The sequence below is a fragment of the Ranitomeya variabilis genome, chromosome 1 (genome assembly GCF_051348905.1).
Source record: "Ranitomeya variabilis isolate aRanVar5 chromosome 1, aRanVar5.hap1, whole genome shotgun sequence".
Lineage (NCBI taxonomy): Eukaryota > Metazoa > Chordata > Amphibia > Anura > Dendrobatidae > Ranitomeya > Ranitomeya variabilis.
In genome coordinates this window covers 864633733-864639732 of record NC_135232.1, presented here as the reverse complement: position 1 = coordinate 864639732, position 6000 = coordinate 864633733, and positions in this window count along the sequence as shown.

Below are 6000 nucleotides of genomic sequence, written 5' to 3'. Positions count from 1 at the left end.
GGAGCACAAGATGGTGGAGCTGATCTCTCATAATGAATTATGGGACGCTCAAGAGTCTCTGCAAGACCTACTCTCTAAAACCCATGCCAAGACTATGGATTTAGAAGATAGTTCCAGAAGGAACAATGTTAAACTTAGAGGCATTGGAGAATCTATCCTTCCGGGAGACTTGAAAGCTTTCTTGCAGGATTTTGTTGCGGCTGCTCTCCCTCATTTTGCCCCAAAGGACATTATAATTGATCGCATACACAGGATCCCTAAGCCGACTGGTCTGGGGCCTTCGGTCCCGAGAGATGTGCTCGCCTGCATACACTTCTACGAAATGAAAGATAACTTTCTCCAAGCTTTGAGGAAGAATCCGGCTCTGCCTGAAAGATTTGCATCCATCACAGTTTTCCCGGACCTATCTCCGGGTACCTTGGCTCTCCGTAAAGCTTTTGGTCCCTACATGGCTGTTCTCAGGGAGAAAGGCATTCCATATCGCTGGGGATTTCCCACTAGGCTTCTCATCCGCAAAGATGGATCCATCACCACCTGCCTGACCCCGTCTCACGCGGCGTCTGCATTGGCGGGATGGGGCCTGCCGGCTCCTGGTTCCTAAGTCTCGAGGGGTCCCTCTGGGTCTGGGAGTGGCCGTAATCCCAAGGCCCATGTTGCATCAGACTGGGAGGTCGCTTGAAGAATTTTACAACTTTTGGTTCCTGGCTATTTCCCGCACTATTTGGGTATTTTTTTTTCTTTTTTATTCCTCTCTTGAGGTTTGCATTTTTTTTTTTTCTTTTTCTGATCTCATATGCTGTGTTGGTCTCCTTTGGGAGTGTTTGCAGCATTTCAGATTTTTGCCCCATAGGTGAACTGTTTTTTTCTGATTTTCACCTTCTGGACTCAGGATTTGCCTGAATGGACCTTGTTGTCCTAATCTTCGTGTTGTATGTTCTGTTTATCTTTCCCTCCCCCCTCCCACCCTCCTGGTTCCCCCCTACGCATGTTCTGATCTGCAGCTCTCTTGTTGTTTCTTCTTGTGCATATTTCATTGGTGCTCAATATGGGCTAAGTCTATTTATACTGTTTTACCATGAGTGTTTCGTTGTATTCCATTAATGTAAATGGTCTCAACTCCCCGGGCAAGAGGTCGATTGTCTGGAGGCATCTAGGTAAATCTCGTCGGGACATTATATGTCTTCAAGAAACACATTTATTGGAATGTGACAATGTTAGAATGTATTCAGGTTTATATCCACATCAATTCTTTGCAAATGGTCCGTCAAAGAAGGCAGGAGTAGCGATTTTCTTTAGCAAAGCCAATGCCTTCCAACTGATCCATTCCATTGTGGATCCGATGGGCAGGTTCATTGTAGTCATTTGTCTGATTAATTACGCCCCCTATACCATTGCATCAGTTTATGCTCCCAATGCCGGTCAACTTAAATTTTTAGAGGGTTTTTTTCAAACTTTGCAGGACATCCAACATGGTCACAAACTGATTGCTGGGGATTTTAATGTGCCAATGTCTAAGGTGTTGGATTGCTCTTCCGCTTCCCTGTCAAGGAAGGAGGCGGGGCCACTAATCAACTCATATAAACTGCATGACATATGGAGGTATCTGCATTGTGGCGAGAGAGATTACACATTCATGTCTCCCAGACACGGTTCCTATAGTAGGATTGACTATGTGCTGGTGAATGATGTGGCTCTCCCTCACTGCATCTCGGCAGATATTGGTAGTATCACGTGGTCAGATCACGCCCCGGTGTCTCTTACTTTGAGGGACTCTCTTGCTGTCAGGCCTCCCGCACATTGGCGTCTCAATACTCATCTTCTCACTGATCAACTAAATTCCCAGTTTATGGAGAGAGCCTTACAAGAATTTTTCTCCACCAATGATACCCCAGATGTGCGGGATGATACCCTTTGGTTTGCTCACAAGGCGGTTGCTAGGGGTTGCTTTATTAAAATGGCTGCAACAGCTAAGAGGAAATATAATTTGACCCTTCAGTCGGCCCTGGACGAACTAACTCGTCTTGAGTCTGCACATAAGATGTCCCCTAACCCGGCGCTCTTTTCTGACCTTTCTAAAACTCGCATGAAGGTCCGCCAATTACTTCTACATAGAGCTGAGAATGCCATGAGGAAAACCAAGGCCAGATTCTATGCAATGGGGGATTGGGCGGGTGCTGTTCTTGCTAGGCGGGTCAGGAGGAGAGAGGCTCAATCCAAGATTCCATTCCTGCTTGGATCTGATGGTTCCCGTGTTTACAATCCCATTCATATTGCTGAGGAGTTTGCTTCGTACTACTCCTCTCTCTATGATCTTAGTTTTGACCCGGGAGTCCCTCAGCCCTCGCCGGAGCTAATTATGGCGTTCTTGGAGAGAGCTAATCTTCCCTCGGTCAGTGCGGAACAGCTTTCCTTTCTGAATTCTCCTATTGTTGAGTCTGAGCTTTCCCAAATTGTCAGAGACTCTAATAAATGTTCCTCTCCAGGCCCGGACAGTTTTCCTTTTCTTTACTATGCACAATTCTTCTCTGTCCTCTCCCATTTTCTCTTTTGCTTATTTAACAACTGGGCGTCTGTTGGTAGCATCAGGGCGGAGGGGTTGGAGGCCTCCATCGCGACCCTCGCTAAACCGGGGAAGCCCACAACGTCTCCGGGAAATTTTCGTCCCATAGCCCTCCTGAATTGCGACGTTAAAATCTATGCTAAAATTTGGGCCAATAGATTGATAGCGGTGCTCCCCAGCCTTATACACCCTGACCAAGTTGGGTTTGTCCCTGGTAGGCAGACCAGAGATGGCACAAGACGACTGATTGATCTCTTAGATGTGGTGGAGGGGGAGGGTCTCCCCAGTGTATTCCTGTCTCTTGATGCCGAAAAGGCGTTTGACAGGGTACACTGGGGATACATCGAGCTCACACTCGGGAAGTTTGGGCTCACAGGACTGATTTCCAGGGCCATTATGGCTTTATACTCGAATCCCTGCGCGTCGGTTTGCTCGGGCGGCTTGAAATCTCGGACATTCCCGATTTTGAACGGGACCCGTCAGGGCTGTCCCCTCTCCCCCATTATTTTTGCTCTGATCATGAAGCCTATGGCTGCCTTAATTAGACAGTGCCCTGATATTAAGGGGGTGCGGGTTGGAGAGACTGAACACAAAATTGGACTTTACGCTGACGACGTAGTGTTGACTTGTACCTCGGCCTTGACGTCACTGAACGCGATCACCTCAATTTTATCCCAATTTTCGGAGGTATCATATTACAAACTTAATTTGACTAAATCCATTATTTTCCCCCTTTTCCTTCCGGCTGACCTCCAAATTCAATCTAAATTTGCGTTTATTTGGGCCCCTATGGGGTTTTCGTACCTAGGCGTCCGGATAACTAGGTTGGATAACATCGTTCGTTCTAATTGCGAGGAAACTATCTCTGAAATTAGGAGGAGCATCGATCAGCTATCGAGCTCCTCACTTTCGTGGATGGCCCGTATACAATCCGTTAAAATGCTATTTCTCCCAAAAATTATCTATTTATTTAGGTGCCTGCCCCTCTTCATACCTTCCAAATTTATCTCGGCTTTCCAGTCGATCATAGATCGGTTTATTTGGAATAACAAGCCACACAGGATTAAGCGCCAAATAATGTCCCTTCCCTACTCTATGGGTGGGTTGGGTGTCCCCTCGATCCAGTTTTATTATAGGGCGGCGATCTTGGAGCCTCTTAAGCTTTGGTGGGAGGGGAACTCGCGGTTACCCTGGGTGCTCATTGAATCTCATTTCACTCCCAGAAATTCTCTCCAATTACTTTTGGAGCTTTGGTTGCTCCGGGTCTTTCCTCGTGGCCCTACTCTCCGCTCTATCAAGACTGCCTCTAAAATGTGGACATCAGTTTGTTCTTCCCAATTCCTATTTATGTATCACTATGTTTCCCTACGGGCCCTGGAATGTGCTATTGGGCACACCTCTCTCTCCTCCTGGGGGGCGCGGGGGGTGCACCGGGTGGCTGACCTATTTGGCTCGGATGGCTTAATGTCATTTGAGGTCCTTGCAGGTAGATTTTCTCTCTCTGGTAGAGATTTCTTTCAATATCTACAACTCCGCAGTTTTCTCAGGTCACGTCGGCTGTTCGGTGCCCCCCCGCCTCTCTCGGAGGACTCAGCACACCGGTTCTTTAGACCGGCCACTTTAGTGCCCCATGGCATTTCTATTATCTATAAGGCCCTCTTATCCCATGATATTCCTGCTAAGCTTCCTTTTATGATTTCTTGGGAGTCCTCTCTTGGTTTTGATGCATCTCTAGAGGACTGGCACTTTGCGTTGGTGCACCCCTCTAAATATTCCTTGTGTATAGGCCACTTGGAGCAATCAAAAAAGATCCAGCTGCAATGGTATCTGACCCCTGCTCGCTTAGCCAGGTTTGGTCCCTCTTTTTCCCCTCTCTGCTGGAGGGGATGCGGGGCTATTGGTTCTGGATCTCATATCTGGTGGTCCTGTCCGCGGATTCAGGTCTTCTGGCGTCAAGTTGAAACTCTGATTGCGGAGGTCATTCAGGTTCCTTTTGTTTTAACCGGGTGTCTGGCTGTTTTGGGTGTCTCCCTTGTGGGATTCCCCTCACCTCTCCGTCCAATAATCTCTAATATTCTGATTGCTGCTAGACAATGTATAGCGGGTCATTGGAAATCCTCAGATACTCCATCTATGGCTATTTTGATTTCCAAGATCAACCTTCATTTTACCTATGAAGCAATTATGGCACAGAGCCTCTCCAAGAAAATAAAGTGCTCTCCTGGTGGGATCCTTGGGTTTCCTCAGTCCACATACCTCCGTCCGCCCTTGCTCTCATTTAGTAACTTTTGTAAGCTGCGATTTGTGCTATGGTTAATTCTGTATTTCTTTGTTGGAATTGCTGTGATTCTGAACATTGTGTATTCCCCCCCTTCCCCTTGTACCTTTTTCCCCTTTGTTTCTCGTGCGGGGGATGTTATATGTACTTATGTACTTATTTCTTTATTGCTAATAAAAAGTTAATTGGTTAAAAAGGAGGGGGTGATTCTTTCTGCCATCTCCCCTGATTTGCGGCGGGTACTTCAGGAATTTCAGGCTGACAGACCTGACCGCTGTCCAGTGGGGAAACTGTTTGTTCCTGATAGATGGACTAGCAGGGTAATTTCTGAGGTTCATTGTTCAGTGTTGGCTGGTCACCCTGGGATTTTCGGTACCAGAGATTTGGTGGCTAGGTCCTTTTGGTGGCCTTCCATGTCGCGGGATGTGCGTTCGTTTGTGCAGTCCTGTGGGACCTGTGCTCGGGCTAAGCCTTGCTGTTCCCGTGCCAGTGGGTTGCTTTTGCCTTTGCCTATTCCTGAGAGGCCCTGGATGCATATTTCCATGGATTTTATTTCTGATCTTCCTGTTTCTCAGAAGATGTCTGTCATCTGGGTGGTTTGTGACCGGTTTTCTAAGATGGTCCATTTGGTACCGTTGCCTAAGTTGCCTTCCTCCTCTGATGTGGTTCCATTATTTTTTCAGCATGTGGTTCGTTTGCATGGTATTCCGGAGAATATTGTGTCTGACAGAGGGTCCCAGTTCGTTTCTAGGTTTTGGCAGTCCTTTTGTGCTAGAATGGGCATTGATTTGTCTTTTTCTTCAGCATTCCATCCTCAGACAAATGGCCAAACGGAGCGAACCAATCAGACCTTGGAAACCTATTTGAGATGCTTCGTGTCTGCTGATCAGGATGATTGGGTGACCTTTTTGCCGTTGGCCGAGTTTGCCCTTAATAATCGGGCTAGTTCGGCTACCTTGGTTTCGCCTTTCTTTTGTAACTTTGGTTTTCATCCTCGTTTTTCTTCAGGGCAGCTTGAGCCTCCTGACTGTCCTGGTGTGGATTCTGTGGTGGACAGGTTGCAGCAAATTTGGACTCATGTGGTGGACAATTTGACGTTGTCTCAGGAAAAGGCTCAATGTTTTGCTAACCGTCGTAGGTGTGTTGGTCCCCGGCTTCGTGT